Below are 21685 nucleotides of genomic sequence, written 5' to 3'. Positions count from 1 at the left end.
CATTTTGTTTCCTGGCTATAAACATACGTTGCCGCAAAAAAAGTGACATTTGAGGATATGGCACGGATTTTGATCGATTCTGACAGGCCAAATCAACAACAGAACTCTTTTTGGAAATTAAACGGAAAACAAATACACAGACATAAATAAACATTCGATTCCATAACAGTCAAATATGTATTGTGACATATTTTCTGATGTATTATTAACTACAGGGTTATATATAGAATAGCCACTTGGAATAGTTTCGTTGTTGTTGATGATGTTGTTGTAAGCATTAAAAATACATATTTTAAATCATAACATCTGTAAATGGTAGTGTGCGCAAAATAATCTAAAATCTAAATAGGGCCTTTCTAGCAAGGATCGGATTCTATATTTGATGCATACCACCCCTGATCACTGGTCAGGCTACAATCATTTACAGAAACCGAAACCTTCGGTGTTGTCATTTCTACTCTTCACTTCACATCCTTGTTTATAGGTAGACCTGCCAAACTGGGTGGCCTGAAGCTCCTGATCTAAGACCTGACCTGCCTGAAGCCTCGGGGCTTAACGATTGTTATAGGCTGCACTGCCGGGGGTCGCGACCTCCCATGTCACGCTCTAATTATGATTGTCACATTGATGAGCCAAAGATGGGCTTGTAAACAATATTTGAGCAAACATTTATTTTTTTCTAAGTTCTAAGGTAAAACACAAAATTCTGAATTTTATCCTACCCTTCTGAGAATTCAATATATATATATATATATATATATATATATATATATATATATATATATATATATATAAAGGAAGGAAAGATCAGCTTTAAAAAATGCTATTCCTCAATGAGCACATGAAAAACATACAGAAACGCATGTATGTACATCCACACCTCCAGATTCATTCTTTAGTGTCATGTGCACCATGTCAGAAAAAGAATTAGTCTCTTTCCCTATACTCTCATTCAAGGCCATCTATGATCCCATTGGGAGACTGTTTCCTATTGGGCAGTCCAGCCTTTGGTTTTATAGTCAGAGCTCGTAAAACACGAGCAGAGGGGAACGGGGAGTGACTGTCTGCCACACTTACATCAAACGTGCTGCACTCGGCTGAAGAGGTTCAGCGCTCTGAGAAAACACTGAATGAAGTGCGAGCCGATGTTGTTGCACGTAAATCAGAGGCGGTGCCTCGCAGAGATGAGACTTTTATTTCTCTGAAAGATTTATACAGCTAAACAAAGAGAGACATAGACCCTACGGTCTTTGTTCAGCTGAGAAAGAACGTATAGAAAAGTATACTTAACGGTGCTTGTTAATGCAAGCCTCGCTTCTGCTCATACTTAAGGTTAAGCAATCAGACTTAAATGAAAAAGTAGACAAACAATGGAAAACATGGGGGGAAATCCCTAGACACCGATGGAGGGACGGGAGCCGTTTCTTGACATGGAGGAGGGCTCCACTATTTCATTTTAAGGACGTTCTGAAATCATTTAGGTGCATTGTTCAGTGATTTTCATATTGAAATCTAGTCACTCTGATAAGTATTGGTACATTTTTGTGAGAATAAGAAAGATTTCCCCACGCATATTTTGCAATATTTGTTGCATTGACTAACAGAAAGCTGCTTGGATCACTCGATTGTTTGCTACACAAATAATGGCCACAGAATATCACTAAAAATTTGCTAATGAGACCGCAAGGCAGTTTGAAGGGACCACAGTTTATGAATGCGAAAAGGATACACATGGAAATATTTTTGTTTGTTTGTTTGTTTAAAAAAATACCGCATAAAGATTATCATTGCAGTTTTCTTCGTCTTACAATGAGGCAAAACCTCCATTCCTTCATGCCTACTTATTTTTTGTTTTTACAAGTTTGATCCTCATTTTGTTCTTTTCCACGAGCAGAAAGTCGTAGAGAGGCATGAAGGATATGAATCCGTGTTTGTGTAGTCTTGGCAAAGTCCCCCGCACTCCCAATCATCCCTGTTCCAAGAATAAAACAGCACAAAGCAAACCGAGTTCAATTCATTTTTCACTTGTATCTGATTCAAAGAGCAGCTGTTCATAAATATGTCTGCATTCTCCAGGGTTTGGAGGAAGACAAAGTTTTTTTTTTGAAGCGCGCTCGCTGTTATGTTAGTTTGGATTCCTCCTCCAACTATAGGGGCTTGAGAGTGCTAGAAAAAAAATGTGTGTTTAATCCATGTATCATTTTCCAAAGCCTGCGCAAGCCTGCTAAATGCAGAAGCATCTTTGAAGACTATGGCACGAGTAGCCAAATGCATGTCTTACAAACAAAACGAGCCTCGGCCCATTAATCAGTAAGAGAAAACAAAGGAAGAACCTCCTTAACCCTTTCCAGCAGAGGTTGTGTCAGAAAACAGACATGGCGAGGATACAGGATTCGTCGGCTCATATATCACCACATTCATCCATCCATTTCATACTAACCTTTTCTATACAAGGGCCTCATTCATTTCAGATTACTCCTACACATCACCGGAGTTGCTGTCAGTCATCTTAGAAACAGTTGTTCCCCTTTAGGCTTGGATGGACTCGTCTATAAAAGGACAAAAAGGTTAACAGTGAAACGTGATTCTTTCTGTCACACCAATAAAGTTAGTTAGTAAATGGCACGATCTCATGTGCTGTCCCAGTTAAAGCCTATTAAACAAATGATTTTCACATATAGTCAGGCGGATTCGTGTTTGAATGAGCTGCCTAGTACATATTCCAATCCGAGCATTAACCAATAAAATGACAAAACATTGTCATCATTGTAATCAGGGGCATTTTGGGTATCTTTTTTTGTTGATTAAATCATAGGCAGTGTTGAAGCCTGCGTGCTTCTAACCGATGGCAAATCTGTTGTAATGGTAAATAGTGTTGGTTCAGACAGGTGCACATGAGATCCATATCCCAAAACAACTGGGGGGCATCAGTGAAAGACAATCCTGAAAGAGAAGAATAGAGAAGAAAGCGAACGTCCGTAACACGTTGAATCAAACATGCCTGAAGGTGAAGGCCTGGCCTTTGTTCACAAATAGCGTCTCGGTTGGAAATGTTGCGCATGATTCATTTTAGGGGCAACGAGAGCTCAGGGGCTACATGAAAAATGCAATGTTGTAAAACACAGACTTACAGATCTTGACAAGAGCGGGCCGCGCTGCAGGTGTCTGCCCAGGGATATACTGTAAAGTGCCCTGACACACGCACGGAGAGTCACACAAAGTTCACAAAAATCAAATCTCTCTTTAAATTCTGAGTGATATACAGAGGAAAGCCGGTGGGTTTATATATATATATATAAACTAAATGGGACATTTATTATAATGCATTGTTTTAAGTTAAAATGAAGTTCAATTAAATGATTTGTAATGGTGTGGGCCCAATAAATTTGAAAAATGACGGCTTTCAATTTGGAATAAAATACACTGCTTTTATGTTGTTTCTACTTTGTAAATAATTTTTCTGAATATAAATGTTATTATATTGCTAGGTTTACATTAGATGCAGCACAACAAATTTTCTATTAGTGTTAAACCTTTGGACCCCACTGTATATGAACATCTGATTTCTAATGTACTTTTATGCGACCATTTAAAACGGACAGGGTATTTAGACTACTGAAACACTTTAGTTTGGATATAGCCCAACAGAAACATGATAACCAGCCTAGAATGATTAAGGGTGGGCCCATGCGCCATAGAGAGTAAAACAGAAAAAGTGTGTGACAGAAAAATATGTGTCGATTAAGGCTCTTGTGACCATTTAAAAACCTCTCGTGTGCGTTTTTAGTCCATGTTCAGTAACTTTAGTATCCTGTGTTGGGTTTTTGCGGTATTTGGTTAGCCATTAATTGGCACGTGCACACAACATTCAGCCCTCCGTACTGGGGGTCTGATTTAACTCCAGCTGTGAATCAATGCAGCAAGCGGGAGAGGTTCAATAATGCCCCATCATGGTGGTTTCACTGCCGTATTGATCTGTAGTGCCACAGATGCTCTGCGGTGAGAGTTTGAGCCGCGCGTCACTTCTCAAATGCTACAAAACTCACTGCCTTTGCAGCATTACTCTTCTGAAATGAATGTGGAAAATCATCCACACATGTTTAATAATGATTAAAGAGAGAGAGAGCAATTCTGTCATCATTTACTCATCTTCATGTCATTCCAAACCAGGACGGCTTTCAAAAAGAGATAGCTCAAAAAATGTTCAAACCGATCTTTTCCATTTGTTAAGAGGCTGTCTTTTAATTTCCTTTAATTTAGATGATTGAAAATGCTGTCTTGAAAAGCCATGGTCACCATTCGCTTTTAATGTATGGGGGAAAATCCTTCAATTTCTCCTTTAATAGAACAACTTGAAAAACACGAGTGTTAGTAAATAATGACAGAAAGTTGAACTTTATATCACCGATTGCCAGGTTAGGGTTAGGGTTAGGGCATACCTAAAATTAAATAAAACTAAAAATCAGGAGAAATTCCTTGTATACATTAAATAACATTATACACTGTAAATAAATAAGCCTTTAAATGATGACCTAGTCCGCCGGCATCATATATTGTCATTTTTTATATAACAGCTGACCCCTATAAGTGCATATACTGTACATTGGCTGCACATCACAGTGGGGGGTTAAGTACCGCTCTGTGGCCTATTTTAGAGCCCTGACACACAATTAATGAAGCAAATGAGGTTAATTGCAGCCATTGTTTAATAATGCCCTACTCCCGTTATTGTATTGTTTGTGAAGCTTGATAAAAACTCAACCTCTCATTTGACAGGTCAATCCTACAGCGAGAAAATAACCTATCTAACCCCCATCCCAAACACATATACAAACAGAAGTAAAAGAGGATGGTGAAGAGCACACACAGGGTTCTGTTAAGGACAGGTTGACACCAGCTCTTTTTGTTAATCAATGGTTCGTTAGTAATAGCCGCAGTGTTTTTATATGGGCCTAAGGGCTGCATTATGGACCAAAGTGTAAACAAATAACCAGGGCTAGGGAAGGGGTGCCTGGATCTTGCCCGGGGCTGTGCCTACATATGGAGGACAGAAGAACAATACAATATGTATGCGATAAGAGTGAAGGATGTTTAGGGAGGTTCTGACCAGTGAATTCATTATCATTCATTATCATCGAGACAAACTCCAAATTGAGAATGATGATTGTCCTTAGACTAAGGATGATGAATTAATTTAGTTTAATAAATCACTGCTAAATATTTAATTTAATAACTACAAAAATACAGATGTGAAGTGAAAATCCACGACACGATTTTATAATGATATACATATATATAAAAACCAATTTAGTTTTTCTAATATTGAATAAAAATGGAACAATAATACATGACTTTAAAGAGTTACTCCACCCCAAAACTAAAATTTTGTCATTAATCACTAACCCATTATCACTTATGTCATTCTAAACCTGTAAAAAAAAAAAGGTTTGCTTGTCTAAACAACATAATATGTGTATTTTGGATGAGGCTGTGCCATTGACTGCCAAGTAAATAAATACAAGGTCCAAAAAAAGTATGAAATTTAATTTTTTTTATTAATATTTATATGTTAATTTTAGATGTGAAGTTTAATCATTACCAGTTTGCCTTTTTATCCATTAGCCATTGATCAGAAATTATTCACCTTGGAATATCTTTTTATGTGTTATATCAAAACTTCCATGTGTTTTCGACTAAACATTTTTTGCTCTTTTTCAGTGTACATTCCACATGGACACAACAACTGCACTGCCTTATGTGAAATGTGATTAAAGTCTTAAATGCAATTATTTTAAATGGCTTAAGCTGAAGAGCACCAATAAAGGGTTAAAGATGTCGACTTATGATACTGCCGTCCCTGTGGCCACACATTTGGTTACTTTGGCCATGATGTGGCCACAGAGCGGCCAAAAATGAGGCTAATAGATGATGTATGTTGGTCTGTCAGATGGAAAGGCGCCTTGTTGGCAATGTTCATCCATCATGGTGCCCGGCCATCCATTTAGCCTCTGACACTACACGAACCAAGCAGCCTAATCCAATTGCTCACACTAAAGGGACAAGTTTAGGGTGATGGGGTGACTCTACTTAGGGGGAAAATTTGAATGCACTTTATTTAGAAATGTAAAACTTTAAGCCACGAATGTAAAAACGATAATGAACGAACAAAGCCCAGTGATCTTTTAAGTAAATGTGTATCTGAGATTCATTCATTGTAAGCAGACCTGCAGATTTGTGCCTCTCTAATGAATGTGTGGGTGTATATAATGATTTGTCTACCTTCTTAATGATGAAGTCAGACCCCATTAGTCTACTGAACGCCTCTGTCTCCTCAGGCACTGGGGTGTCGCCACTGTTTCCCTCTGGGACGGATGACCTCTGACTTCAGCAGCGTAAAGGTTGTCTCCGTGGGGAACCCTGCAGCTTTGGGAGCATGTTCCTGCTGAGAGAAAAAAGCAGCATGTAAACACACAGTTGGAGATTTGCAGAAAATGGTGAAAGTGCTTGTTCCAATCAAGAGCCAATTCCATCCAATACACATCCACCCAATTGTTTTGTTGTAGGATTAATCTGTTATGAAATATCGAGTGATTATAGCTTACACTTGCTTTCAAAAATGTTCAATTGGGTTTGGATACACAAAATTAAGGCTTAACTCTCTACATTATATCTAACGATATAATACAAAATAATATTGTTTATATATATATATATATATATATATATATATATATATATATATATATATATATATATATATATATACACATATATATATCACAAGTAGCAGAGGTATAATAGTAAGGTAACAGTCAAAATTGCTTATTTTTTAATGCCAAATATCAATTGTGTTCCATGTAGATATATTGTGATTGCTAAGAACTTTATTTTTGCAGCTTCAAAGGCAATATTCTCAATATTTAGATCTTTTTGCACCCTCAGATTCCAGACTGGAAAGCTTATTTATTCATTTATAAATCGTAATTATACACTTTTCAACATTGAAAAGTTTTTTTACACTTTTGATGAATAGAATGTCCATTTATTGCACTTTTATCTTCATTTATTAACACTTATGTTTTTTTTATTTCTACAAATTCTAAAAAATGCAGTTTACAACTAAAAATAAGGCTTTTTTATTGTGTGGTGAGGGTATGGAGATCTGAAACAAGATGAAAACACATCTTTATCTTTATTGATTTCATATTTACCCCTCCCTTCTCAACATCCAACACGGGTGTTTTTAGCACTCAGAGAGTCTTGTCAAAACCACATTAATTTCAGTAATAAGTAACAAGTGATTTATGGTGTATTCCTTAGCTGTCAAGCTAAGTGCAGGAAAACACATACAGCGCTGTTATATATGGCAGCCATGATGAAGACTTTCATTTCAAACTGGTAGGAGCAGTCTGGAGGCCCCGAGATCTGTTTATGCTTTGTTTAAAACCCTCTCTCACATTTGTTCAGCTGGGTTGCTTTTCTTGGCATCAAAAGCCATGAGGGCCCAGCACTGCAAAATCCCATTCCCCCTCACCCAGGTCCTCTCTTGGCTCCATTGACAGTCTCCACTTTGCCAAGAAGAGATGAGGAAATACACATATACGTGTAATGTGAAAAACACATTGTAGTTCTAACTTTAGCATTATAAAGCATATTTGGTCTGTTTCAACTCTCATAACAACCTCTGATGCTGTTAAAGCCCCCGTGATGCATTGCAACATCAGGAGAGTCCATGAGCCCACGGCAAATTTTTGTGGTTACTTATGGGTATATTATTCTCTGTGAAATGTGTATCTCTTTGTTTCAAGGGCATCTAGTTTGTGATTCATGGAATGGAGGGGTGTGTTGGACATGACTGTAGTCATTAAGTCTAAGTAAACAATGACTGCGTAAGTACGTTGAAAATAAGGGCTCTTCTGTTCATATGATAAGAGGATGTTTATGTAGTATTCATCAGGCTAGGCAATGCGGAGCATGCTGACGACCGATAAACATCTCTTTTGTTGTTTCTTTTCTCATACTTTTTCCCGTTCTTATGGCACATCTAAATTCATTATTCAGCAAACTGATGTTTGACTTGTGGATTAGAAACACATCCACTCCATTTAACAATCCACTCATATAACATGTGGCCTCTAACAAACCCTCAAGGGTTTTTGTCTCTCTCCCCTGGGCCATTTTTCTTGCTCACAGCTGAGACTTGTAGAAGTAGATTAGATTTAAACTGATCCAGGCCACAGACGCCCTTTTTCCACCAACCAACTGGTCTCAAGCCAAAAACTGGTAACGTTAGTGCGTGTATCATGTCTGCATCAAATAAAACAAAAGCATTTGATTCTGGCAAGAATGTTGCAACAAAAACCTATATCGTGTGTAATAAAAACACCTAATGCTGCGATTACAAATGCTGAAAATATAGTCTTATGTTCTTCATCATCCTAAAATTAAATCAAAATACATCTAAATATTAGACATAAGACATAATAAAAATACTTTTACTCAGCAAGTATGTAAATGATACATCCAAAAGTGACAGTAAAGGCATTTATAATGTTACAAAATAATTCTATTTCAAACAATTGCTTTTAAAGAATACAATTTTCCATTCATCAAAAAATCCTTAGAAAAATTAAACATGAGTTTCCAAATTCAGCTTTGCCATCAAGGAATATTTTTTCAAAAATTGTTAATTTTTGATTAAACAAACGCTCTTGGTATGCATTTTTACATACATTTTTATATATATTTAATATATATATGTATATGCGCACACACTTTTTTCCAGAGTATGAATTTGTTAAATCAAAAATAAATATAGAAACAAGAATAAAAAAACCTAATATTGTGAAATCTCATTCCAACAACTATTAGAACTCAAAAACAACTTTTTTGAATTCTATCCGAAAACATTTGAAAATGTAATTTATTCCTGTGATAGCAAAACTGAGTTTTCTTCATTGTAATTATTCTGATATGCTGATTTGGTGCTTTCTTAAGTATTAATATTCTTATTATTACTGTCAACTTATGATGGTTGAATCAAAAGCAGCGTTTGATATTTGGCCGTTAAAATGTGTTTTCAAAACACGCAAGACAACAGTCGAGTCTTTATATCCAAATGTCACACATCAGGTGTGATCGAGTGCCAGCATGAAGTGAGTCTGAAAGGCGCCAGAGGTCTCACCTATTCTCATGGCTGATAGTCCATTTGGCGTGACCCAGTCTGGCGGGATTTATTTGATAGGGGCATCGTGACAGATGATTTGCGAGGACACGTGCAGTCAGAGACTGTGGAATGAGAGAACGCGCTGTCCTGGATAGCAGAGGGTAGGTGTCAAAATGTTTATGTCCACCACAGAGAGAACATATGACAAAGCTACATACCAATCTATCCTTAGAGCTCCCAAACAGTGTATTATTAAACCCACACGTCATTATGAAAGAACTGCTGCAAAGCCTTGAACAAATCATCTAGCTCATCAATCCAAACCAGATGAGCTCCGAAGAAGCGGTTGAGTCTTTAAATCAGGCCAACGTGAAGTGACATTTTGTGTCACTGCTACATCAGACACAAGACATGCCCAGAGTCAAGTCTGACACATTAAACTTGATCAGAAGAACCCCGAGCAGGTCAAATACAGGGCAACACAGTGCACAACATGAGATCATAGCAGATTTCACTATGAGTCACTGCATGTCATTTTAATTTGGAACATTCCCCCTTTAGATGTTGAACAGAATTATTTTCTTTGATAATGGCTTAATAATTAATTAGCATGTTTTCTGAAGATAAAATATTTGCAGTGACATGAGAGACAAACTTTTTTCTGTAAAAACTAAAGTATTTTCAGGGAAATGATGATTATGGACTGTCAAGTTCAGCAGCGATTTTTGCTTCGGTTAATTAAAACATAAAATGAAAAAAAAAAACTATACGTGTTTTCCATTTTTACGTCACTGTGAACTAGACTTTACAGGGTAGTCAGAGATCTTAAGTGAGATTCCATTCCGAAGGTTTGAACGGCACTGCGATCGGCATAGGGAATAAGGGACATCGATAGTGGAGAGGGAAAAAAATCACTCAACTGTCTTTGCCACCGTGTCACCAGTCAGAACTAACGATAGAGCAGAGCCTTTAAAAGATTTTTTTAAAGAACCGGCAACGGAGCTGTTGCAATAAATGTTATTATACAAACTGAAGTATTAGGAATGGGGAAGAGTTACATTTGCATATTGTAATGTATGAATATGTACGTTATGAACAGTATGAATTATTTTGTATTTTTATTTTACTCTGTTTAACTTTACATCAGCAGAGTTAATGAGGCTGCGTGTGGGAAAGAAAGTGTACACGTGTACAACCACTAGTCAAAACATATACAATTTGACTACATTATATACACAATTGTATATGTATTTAATTTTTGGTATAAATTTGAAAGTAAAATAAATTGTAATTTTCTATTCATGCGTGACCCTGCAATTTATTTTCTTTGACGACACTGCAGGGCATTCTGAATGAGCGATTATTGTCAGCTAAGACCACTTCAACAGATGTCCCGTGCTTAGGACATAGGGAGCAGTGAACATTGCGTATAGGGACCCTGTCAATCGAAACGCACCTTATAATACACACTTCATAATGTTATATTATATACTACAATAAAGTAGTACTACAATTAGGTCTGGATTTTAGCTCTGGTGATTGTTAAATGAAAACTGTACACCAAAAAAAATGAAATGAAATAAAAATAACTCATGACAGCCCTGATTTTCTCTTTACATTAAACGATACTCAACATAATCAGCATCTGAAGCCCTTTGGAGCTGGAAATAATTTTCCACTGTGTTATTTAGTCATTTGTTTGTTGATTTTTTTTGTCTTCATCAGGAAAGGAAGGAAATTATGGCTAAGGGGCTTCAGTTCAGCTGCATCTGGTATTTTGTACAGCTTGGCATCCACACTGAGGTTGCTAATGGATCAATATCTATGAATTACAGAAGGAAGATTCCCAGACAACATCGTAAAGTTCTGGAGCAAATTACACACTGTTTCTTATGACCATGGTAAACTGGTCAATTGTACCATTGTAAATGCAGTAAATGTAACCACAAAAAAGCACACTTTTCAAAAACAATGTTCCATGAAAATAAATGTTAATCAACTCAAGAAATTAGTCGCACCAAATGTCAGGACACTGGCTTGCTATAAACATATTTCACTAGTTACTTTCATGTCTTCTAAACTTCTTTCGATCTGCCGTTTTTCCCCCTAATCACAAAAACAAAGGATGCTGTGAGTGAGGAGTACAACTGAAATTTCAGAAGTGTGTAATGGTTTTACAGTGTGCATCTATCCTACGGGATAGCTCGCGAGCCAAGCGAATCGCTATGAAGAAGCAGAGATTATATTCTACACACGTTCAGCTGTTTTCGCTGGCACAGGTCTGTGTTTACATAGTTGTGGGAATGGTGAGAGATGCCGTGCTCGGTTGTGGAAATCCACCGTGCTTGTGGAAACCGAAAAGCTGCCTACCTCAGCCCTGAGGTGACAAGCCACTTCCAAACTGGTTAACGGAGTTTAAAAGCCAAAGCTTTTAAGCACAGATGTGCCTCTGGCATTTTCTCTGTTTAAAGTAACTGTCATTGCAGTGTGGTTTGTTTCCACTTAATCTGTGAGATCAGGCCACTGAATATGACCAAGTGCCTTGTCTAAAAAACATGATTGATATAAGCAGGAAAGATGCCATAGATATTCATAGTGCTGCGTTAAGTTGAGAATCTACTTGTGTGTTTGTAAGTAGGCACTAGGAAGCCATCTGTCAGGCCAAATATGGCAATGAGAAAGTATACTTGGTTGGAGAAAGTGGGGAGAAGGTCCTCTGTGATTAATTAGAGATCCTGATGGCAAGGACAGGTGCAGTCTGGAGAGAAAGAGAGAGAGAGACTGGTGAACAGTCCTTTGGGAACAAAACACTCTCACACACACCAACACTGGCACAGACAACATTCTATCTGTGCACTTAGAAAGGGCACCTCACTTTAAGCGCAAACACTTTTAGATACACATATGCCATTTATCATACTGCCATAGCGTTTTGTACAGCTATTCCCTGGTAAAGTAAAATGTTGCACTGGGGAAAAATGTATAAGGCTAACTATGTCTGTGACACACTTGCAATGACTTACTGTAAGAAAGGAAATGTCAGTCAGATATATAGCTGTGTTATGTCCGGAGTTTGTTTAGAGATTTGTTTAGTTTTGTTTGGTTCATTACGTCTAGAGTTTTGTGTTGTTTTGTCTTTCATTAGTTTTATCTAGTTATTTTCGATGCAGTAGAAAGCTGTAGACAAAAGCAACTGAAACACTAAACAAAACCAAATGAAACACCAGACAAAAAAGCCAAACCATTAATAAAAATCAAACAAAACACAAGAAAAAACTAAAACCACTAAACAAAGCCAGACAAACCACTAGGCAAAACTTAACAAAACACCAGAAGAAAAAAAAACACTAAGCAAAACCAAACGTTTCTCTAGTGTTTAATTTTTTCGTCTGGTGTTTTGTTTGGTTTTATCTGGTGTTTTTTTGTTTGGTTTTGTTTAGTGGTTTGTTTAGTTTTGTCTGGTGTTACGTTTGGTTTGTTTAGATAAAATATAATCAATACACCAGACAAAAGCAAACAAAACCCTAATCAAAACCAAAAGTTTTGTGTAGTGTTTCACTTGGTTTTGTCTAGTGTTTTGTTTAATGTTCTGTTTGCTGTCTGCTATTTCATTTGGTTTGGTGGTGGTGGTGTTTTTCACTTTCGTCTGGTGTTTTGTCTGGTTTTGTCTAGAGGTTTGTTTAGTGGTTTTCTTGGTTTTGATTAATGGGACAAAACCAAAGGTTTGTATAGTGTTTTGTTAATTAGTTTTTTTCCCAGTTGTTTGTTGATTTTTGTCATGGTGTTCTGTTTTGCTTTGTTTAGTTTCGTCTAGTGTTTCATTTGGTTTTGTCCAGTGGTTTTAGTTTAGTTTTGCCTGGCGTTTTGTCTGGTTTTCTAGACAGGAAAACTGGGCTTCATACACTACACGACCAACAATCCTACACTAGCAGACTTTAAAGCTGTTCCGATAACAACAAACTCACATAAAAAAGTGTGCCTTGTTGCTAGGAGACACATGACAAAATGATAACAAATGTGCTCTAAAATGTGGCTGAAAATATCAAGCAGGATTGATAAACTTTGGATGGAATTCAAGTCTAATGCTAAAACATTGGAGGATGTGATCGTGTATTTGAGGTTTAAGAAAGATCTAAAAGTGATTTTTGAGCAGCAATTTCAATTCAAACTGATTATTGGCAAGACTAGAATGATCTGGGTTCCATGGTTTAGATCGAAAACAACTGAATGATCTGCCCCGCATGGAGGAGCATCAATGTAAAGAGTGTGATGTTGACTTTCAAATAAACCAATTTAAATGGAAAACAAAGATTTAGAGAGTCGTATCCACTATTACGGAGATGACGAGTTAGTTTTGCCCAGTTAATGTCTTAAACGGAAAACAAAAAAGCACTCCTTACTGTTTTTGGCTGAAACATTCATAACCATTACTTCTGCCAGTGCTGTGTAAAGCTCTGTGTGTTCACTTAAAATCTTATTAAGCTATGCAAGACATTAATAAATGTTTGATTAATCAACTAATGCTTCAAATGTACGACTATTATCGACCAGACAAAGGTTTAATCAAGAGCAGCCCTAGTTTCTATTGTTTAGTGTTGTGTTGTTTAGTGTCTTATTTGATGCCAACATTCAAAATGTTTTTAACCAAAAACACCTTATTAAGCAATATTTTGACTTATGAAATGTATTTTAAGTTTCAGTTATGTATAGCACAGCGTATTAAATCAGATGTTTTCTTCTGTACCTAATGATTCTGTAATCAATTATAAATGCGTTTTAATCATTTGTGTATAAGAACAGCACAGGTGTTCTCCTCAAGGATCATATTTATAACAGTGACAATGCTGACTGTCACACTACTGTCTGTTTCTAAACGCCTTTGGCCTGGCTACACTTCAGTCAACAGTTACAATGCTGAGCATGCACTTGAGTTCCTACAGGTTTGTTCAGTGTCATTTCTTGTTTTGTTGTGTGTGTGTGTGTGTGTGTGTGTGTGTGTGTGTGTGGCAGGGAAAAATCAGAGGGAGAGATGACACAGAAAGACAGACAAGGATAAGTGCACGTCTGAACAGATTGATGCATGGAGATAAAGATCAGCTTCTACAGAGACCTGCGCACGCTATTTGGAATGAACTGAAAAGTGAAAATAAATGGGTATATTTTGGAAAGAGGTCCAAACAGAAGAGAACAAAAACAGAGAAAGATAGAGGTTGTGTAAATTATTGAGTGTGTATGGGTCTAAAAGTCTAAAAGTGATGTTAAAAGGTTTTGAGTCTGAGTTTACAGAATGGAGTTATGAAGAATGTCTCAAACATAAGACATTTGGTTTATTTTTGAAAAATGTATTTGACTGATTTAAGTGTGTGTGTGTGTGTGTGTGTGTGTGTGTGTGTGTGTGTGTGTGTGCACGAGTGAGAGAGAGAGAGAGAGAGAGAGAAATAATGGAGCAATGGTTTAAGCAAAGTAGTAAGAAAGAAGAATCTGAATCTGGAAAAAAATAATTGAGTAAAAAGAAACAAAAGAACGACAGATGTGTGGAAAAAGAAGAAGAGGAGGAGAAAAGATAAAGCACCAACATTCCACAGAATGGCAGACATAGCGAGTGAGAAAGATTAAAGAATGGTTATCACACAGTTACAATGAGGGATAGACCAAAACAGAGTGAGAGAGACAGAATCCTGTGACTGGATCTGCTTCAGGGACATAGCTATAGGGCTGGTCTCAGCAAGGCCCCATGTAGAGTGTTTTCCCTGAGCAGCCATTTCTCAAAGTTTCTCCTAGAGGTGAGGACAGAGGCTGTCTGGCACATGCTCAACAGATGTCTCTCCAGGAACTGCCTTTTAACTACAGGGACAAAACTATCTGTATTGCCAACCTGGACACTCCAAAGCTGAGAGTAATTACCCTAGAAAACCAAAAGGATTCATTTCAAAAAAAAAAATTACCTTCATGCATCATTTTTTTTTTCATGTTTTAAGAGTCTGTTTTACTTTACCTGTCATTTAAGGCTTAACAATTTGTATAACCCTGATTACTTTGAAATGGGTGTTCATTTCTCCGGGCTTGCAATATTGGGTTCACAGACAATGTCAATTCTTCTTACACGGTTTAATCATGTAATGCACTCATTTTAACCGACTGAACTATAAAACACAGGGTTCAACATCAGGCTTAGGCACTGGTGTGTGAATGTTGACTCTGCTGTTACACCATTGTTCAAAAATAACATTTACAAACATGTTTTGCAAAATGTTCAAACCTTAAAAGTGGCTAAAATGATGCTTTGTTGTGTAAAATATATCTGAAATTACAAACAAGATGTCTAGGGGTTAATTAACTCAAAAAGCAACGCATATCATATAGCGTTGCAAATGCAATTGACCTCAAATGAGCCATGACTCCTCTAGAGAGGTGAACTTCAGAGAGTCCAGAGAGAGCAAAGAAAAACTCAAAACAGTCCAATTAAACAATTATACTTTTAACCTATCAAAATTGCCCATAGTGGCACAATGGGATAGGGGAATAAAAGCAGCTAACTAGAAAGCAAGGAAGAAAGCAATAAGCAAGAAAGAAAACACCATATGAAATTCAATGAACTTTTTTCTTTTCTAGATCCTCTGGTTGTGGGTGGTCACAGGTAGGGGAGGAGGACAGAGATTCAGGGTTTCACGGCTGCCAGCTTTCACACCAAAAGCAAAGCCCTCCCCTAAAAGTGTCCTGTGACCGCTAGGTCAGAGAGGGATCAGGAGAGGGGCAGAAACTCAAACCTAGAGAGACTGAAGCTGGAGTGCTAGACTTCCTCCTGATCTTCACCTCAGCCTGATGCAGACAGCCTATTAGAGGCGCTCACAGTCTCACAGGTCGGCTTATCTCAGAAACATGAGAGAAGCTGTTTGTCAGGGGAGAGGGGTGCTATTCCTCCCAAAATCTGCTTTGGATTTTGGTTACAGCCTTCGGTTCATTTTAGCTCTTGCAGTACTTGAGTAGTTGCAGAGGCGTCACATAATTGAAGTGTGCTTTGCGTGGTCTGATGACAGTCAGATTTAAACTTACCAGTATATTAAAGCAACATTTGTAAGAAATTCGCTAAAGTTCACTCTAAAGTTCAACAAAAACGACCAAAAACGACCTTGAGGTGTTTGATATGAGAGTATCTGCAGATGAAGTGAACAAATTAAAAAAAAGAGAGAGAGAAAACACACAACACAAAAAAATCCCCAAAAACAAATCAACAAAGCAAAACAATGCTACTTGAAGTCATTCAGCTCTCATAAATCTCAGTTTGCTGTGTCAGTTTCTCTACATTTCCCTCTGCGCATTTGCATTCCCCCTTTCCCTCCATCCTACCCCGACTCACTGGCCTCAGCTTCGCCCTTGGCTCTATTATACGACTGTGACATTCCACAGGACAACCTGGAGCTGTGTGACGCCCTTCACTTCCTCCCTGCCAAGATGGGAAAACAACCTACACTCCAAGAAGCCTTTGGCCTCAGCGTCCAAGACGAGAAAATCAAGACCAACCTACACATGCTGCCGATTACCAGCTATTTCCAGAAATATGAAAAATGTATTGTGGCAAAACAAAGGTATTTAAATTGCCGTTTAGTGGTTTTAAAAGAAAACAACTGTCTGAAAAAATTAGAGAAGCACATGATCAAATGCACAAGTCAGGGTAGATATATTTGAGACAGTCCTTGGGGTGGTATGGGGTCTTCTTTCATTTTTTCCTTCCTTTTCACTGTTTGTTTCTCAGTATTCCTCAGTAAACATCAACCCAGAAGATGAGACCCTGCCCTACCCCCATCCTGACCGACCACACTATTCTACCACCCAAAGCCAAGCAGGAAACAATTTAGATATTTGCTTGGTCCTGTCCACAACCACCCACAATTTGTTTTACATTCCAATCAATGATCTTGCACAGTTCCGGTTACTCTTCAGTATCAGTGATAGCCTCACCCTAGGTTGTGTTTGTTTAGTCAGTTTCATAAGTACTAAACTGAAATGCGTTGGGGGTGTCAAGAGACAAAAATGTTAATGAGAGATCTGGCATTAACAGCAAAAGTTGATGCTGTGGTTTTAGTCAAAGCATGAGGAACTGTGAAAGAAATTTCGCTCTGCCAATGATGGCAAAGAACAAATCAGGTGAAAAACCGCACTCGTCAAAATTCCAAACTATCAGTGAAAGACTGGAAACAATGTGTGACCATGAGTCCCTCAACTCTGAAACAACATCTCCAGCAGCACTTGGCCTCTAAGTTCACTGGAAATGAAACTCAATTTGCACTCATTATATGGAAAACTCCACAGCAGTTCAGCTGTACTCAACTGGAACCAAAGAAACATAGAAAAACACACAACTCGCAAGCCTGGTCCTGCACACTGACTTCTGCAACTCTAATGACGTTGATTGTTTAAACATGCAGTTTTCACATAAAGCATAATTTTAATGACAGCTGCAAGACCATGTAAAAAATACATTTACTGTATTTTCGATTCAATAAAACAGTAGTATTACGCGATTAAACTATTTGCTATATTTTAAAACAATAAAACAATTTTTAAGGATGGAAATTTGAAAAGAACAGCATTTATTTTAATGGAAATATTTTGTAACGTTTATAAATGTCTTTACAGTAAATTTTGCTCCTTTTTGATTCATCTCTGCTAAAAATAATAATATCTTGCTAATCACAATCAAAGTTAAAATTTCTTTGCATTAAGCTTAATTTTGGCTGGTTGTGATATGTTCCTTCAGAAATCACTTTCATATGCTGCTCTGATCTCAGACTTGCTGAATCCATGTTGCAATGTTTCTAATATTTAACATAAAGTACACTGCTCCAGTTATGAAAGTTCCCCATGTTAAACAGACCGTCCATTTCCAACAAGCATAATCTGACCTAATTGAGGAAAGCTCGCAAACCCTTGACTTGGTTTTTAGTCCTTGACATTAAGTCCCTGAAATCATCTGTATCCGGACCTCAAAAGAGCAGCTGACTTCAGTGCAGCAAACTTCCGTCCTGTCAATTACATCCAAAGAACAACGCTAATTAAAGCCTCACTAATAAGGCATAGAAGGGACCCGATTGACTTTATGTGATGGGCAGACCAGGCGGTGAAGTACTTAAGTGTGCTTGACCTGTTTTGAGAGAAAGTCTGGATCCTGCACCAAGAGTCTAATTAAGGTTAGATTGGAAGTGAACTCGGTAGGGATGAACTGAAGCAACAAGACTCCTGAAAGGGATTAAGGAGGAACAAGAATACACTGACTTTCCATCACAGGTCTGGCAAAAATAACAAATGGCAGAGCAGTTGAGTCCATGTGTGTGCATTTTTCCAAGACGCTCAAACATAAATATTACACTTAGGTGAACAGCTCATCCTGTGCTGGATACAAAAGACAAAATCTTAAACTGTATGGCTGCTTGAGATGATTAGACAGTTTTATCTGGTGCATAATTAAACGAGTAAGTCCAACAACATACGTTGCAGTCAGACTGAATTTTGGTGAAGCAATTTCTATTAGTAATAGAAATTTTTAGGCTGCATGTATTGGGCCATGTGTTTCGCTCAGAGTAATAAGAGACTCTCTTCTCTGCACATCAACAGACTCTTTGTTTTGGTCAAAGGGCAGAGTTTAAGTGTGTGGGGTACACAGAAACCAGGGTGCATAACTAGCGCTGGTCTGACACCCCCTCCTACCCCTTAATGAAACATTAATGACTTCTTGCGTGCATTCTTGCCAGGGGCTGAATATGCAGGCAAGGACTGAAAAGAATCCATTGGGTTTAGTTTTACACAGGCAGGACTCATCTGAAAAGTCAGCAAACCTACTGACCCTTCTCACATGCCACAAAATGGATTACCGGGTCACAACCCAAACTTCAGTCTATCGATTCGGCTACAGCGTGAAAGAGAGATTTACCCTGAATCAGCACGTATACGACGGTTAAATCATGTGCTACGTGAGACGTCACGGCTATCCGTTTCTGAAATTCTAACACCCTGAACACAATTAAATCGCTTGCTACTTTTGGCAGGGTTCGGATCCTTAGCTAGATTGATTAAGACTGCAGTGTGAAACATACGTATAGTTCATTGACTTCACCGAATCTTACACCATCTTTGAAGCAACAAGCACAAAGAAATCAATGGCACGTCGGGCTGGAAAGCGACTCCTGAGCCTGGAGCATGTAGAAAACAAACTACTTTAGTTTTGATCTGTCATGATGTTGAGATTGACACTGCTCTTTAAAAAAAAAAAAAAAAAAAAAAAAAAAAAAAGGTCAATGATGTGATACTCTTTTTTTTGTTCGTTTTTTTTTCCCTATTCGTTTTTTTTTTCCTAATTCATGCATACACAGTTTCTTTAAGTGTATTCATAATTTTAGAATTAAAATTAATTCCAATTGATTATCAAATAAATAAAAAAATTCAGGCTGGTATCACCAAAAAGAAAAAACAACAAACATTTCATTTAACTTGAAATGCATTTTTTCTTTTATAACACTGATGTGTCAATTTAACTATTGTATAAAATTGTCTACCAGTCATGTGATGCCATTAACAAAAAACAAAAACAAAAAATTACATAAAATAAAGTATTGTGAAATATATATATATATATATATATATTTATTTATTTATTTATTTATATATATATTTTTTTATATTTTTTTTTATATACATTTCAAATGGGTTACAGACACATTCAAAAAAGGTTTTCTTGTTCATTACACATTTGGATTATAAACTTTTTTTAAATGGTATAAAAGCTTTTCAAAACCATATATTAACACGAATACGACAACATTTATAAGACCTTGGCATATTCTTTAAACTATACTTTTCTTTATCATGGTCAATATTACACGTCACTAAGCCACAAACGTCTGCGTTCACGAATCCCAAAACGGCAGTAGGGATAAACTGTCCCCTCTTTCTCAGTCAGATGTGCGCTCTGCCGAGTTAATCTGCTCTTCCGTTCGCTCCCAGCATGTGTATAGTCTTACCTTTATGCCCCACTGTAAATAGGATTAGTGTTTCAGTTGTCTGTGGGATGCATAAAGGCCTAAAGCGCTGTTAGGGGTCCTTGTCTGCAAAGAGCAGGTGGAGAGAGGAAAGAGAGATAGGGAGAGAAAACGATCTACGAGCTGACTCTACGTTTCCAATTGTGGGAGGTGTGCGTATGTATGTGTGTCAGTGTGTGCGCAGACTTAAGATGAATAGGGAGATAAGCCCCTGAGATTAAAATGTATGGTAGAATGGGGTTTCTCCTGTCATTGTGTATGTGTGTTAGGGGCAGCCCTGTGAATTAGGTCAGGGGCCCAGGCCGTCTGCTGCCGAGAGCTGCGGAGCCGGTTCTGTCAAGGTGTCAGAAAAGCGATGTTTCTGTACTCTAAAGCTGTAAAGTGAACGTCTCGGTGCAAACACACACAGTAACAAGGTACTGATGGACAGGACAGACGGGACTGTCGGCTGAAGAGACTCAGCTGGGCAGCATTAACCTGTCAACATTTCAGTTAATGCATTAAACTAATTGCACTTGGAGTCAACCGCAGGATGGGAATTCTGGACATGCAATATCTATTTGATTGATAGAAATCAAAGGTCTGCCTCTAAATTTTAGATCTTCAATCAAACATGGCGAGGGTGGAGGGTAAGTGCCCTTAAGCGAGCCACTTCGCTTCGGGGAGTCTCGAGCGTGCTGTAAATCTCTCCAGACTTTCACGGTCCCAGAAAACCGGGGTGCTCTTTGCTCTGAAAATGTGGTGAGTCAAGACTTGTCACATCAGGTTTGATGTCAACGACATGCGGTGTTACTGGTTCACGCATGTCTTGTCGCTGACTTCAGGCCTGGTGTGGTGCGTGCTGACATTTCATAACGAAGTGCGCGTGATATTTGAGAGCTACGGGTTGCGTCTGTTTCATTTCTATATTTATTTATTACCTGAAAATGTTAGAATAAAACAATGCAAATAAATGGAAAAACTAATGAGAACAACATGCTGGTTTCTCAATAAATAAAAGGAGGGTGCAAATGCATAGTATCATTCCGTATCATCAAAGTCCCACAAACCTCTATGAAAGCTTGAGTCATGAGTTTGTCTTTAAAATACAAGTTTCTCTCATACCTGAATTGTCACGATTCGGATTTGTTTTCAGTTGCTTTGCAGAAAGAATACGTCACAAAACAAAAAAGCGAGATTATATATATATATATATATATATATATATATATATATATATATATATATATATATATATATATATATATATATATATATATATATATATATATATATCCCAAATGAATAAATACTGGATTCCAGCTCTTATCGCATTTATTAAAAATTTGTTAACTAATTAACTTTAAAATTTTAAAGAATTTAAAGAAGCTTATTTACTTAGATGTTGCTTATGTAGCCTACTGTTCAAATAGTAACCAATATTTTCAGATTTCTTTTGATTATCAATTATGGTTTTACAGTTTTGTGTGAACGGGTTAAGAGTCTG

The 21685-nt window shown here is 37.5% G+C and overlaps 1 long non-coding RNA gene across 1 annotated transcript in view; it reads right to left on the bottom strand.

Annotated features, from left to right (window-relative positions):
• Positions 1 to 1142: 1142 nt before the first annotated feature.
• LOC122342579 overlaps positions 1143 to 21685 on the bottom strand; it is a 28419-nt gene continuing 7876 nt past the window's right edge. Inside the window, exons 3-5 of the long non-coding RNA XR_006250600.1 lie at positions 6280 to 6442; positions 2441 to 2549; positions 1143 to 1972 (exon numbers count right to left, since the gene is read on the bottom strand). This is a non-coding gene — a long non-coding RNA (uncharacterized LOC122342579). The remainder of the gene's footprint in view (positions 1973 to 2440; positions 2550 to 6279; positions 6443 to 21685) is intronic.

Source organism: Puntigrus tetrazona, chromosome 4, assembly GCF_018831695.1.
Source record: "Puntigrus tetrazona isolate hp1 chromosome 4, ASM1883169v1, whole genome shotgun sequence".
In the NCBI taxonomy this organism is placed as follows: Eukaryota; Metazoa; Chordata; class Actinopteri; order Cypriniformes; family Cyprinidae; genus Puntigrus; species Puntigrus tetrazona.
The sequence above is the reverse complement of the archived record's forward strand: the minus strand, read 5'-3'. Positions and strand labels throughout refer to the sequence as shown.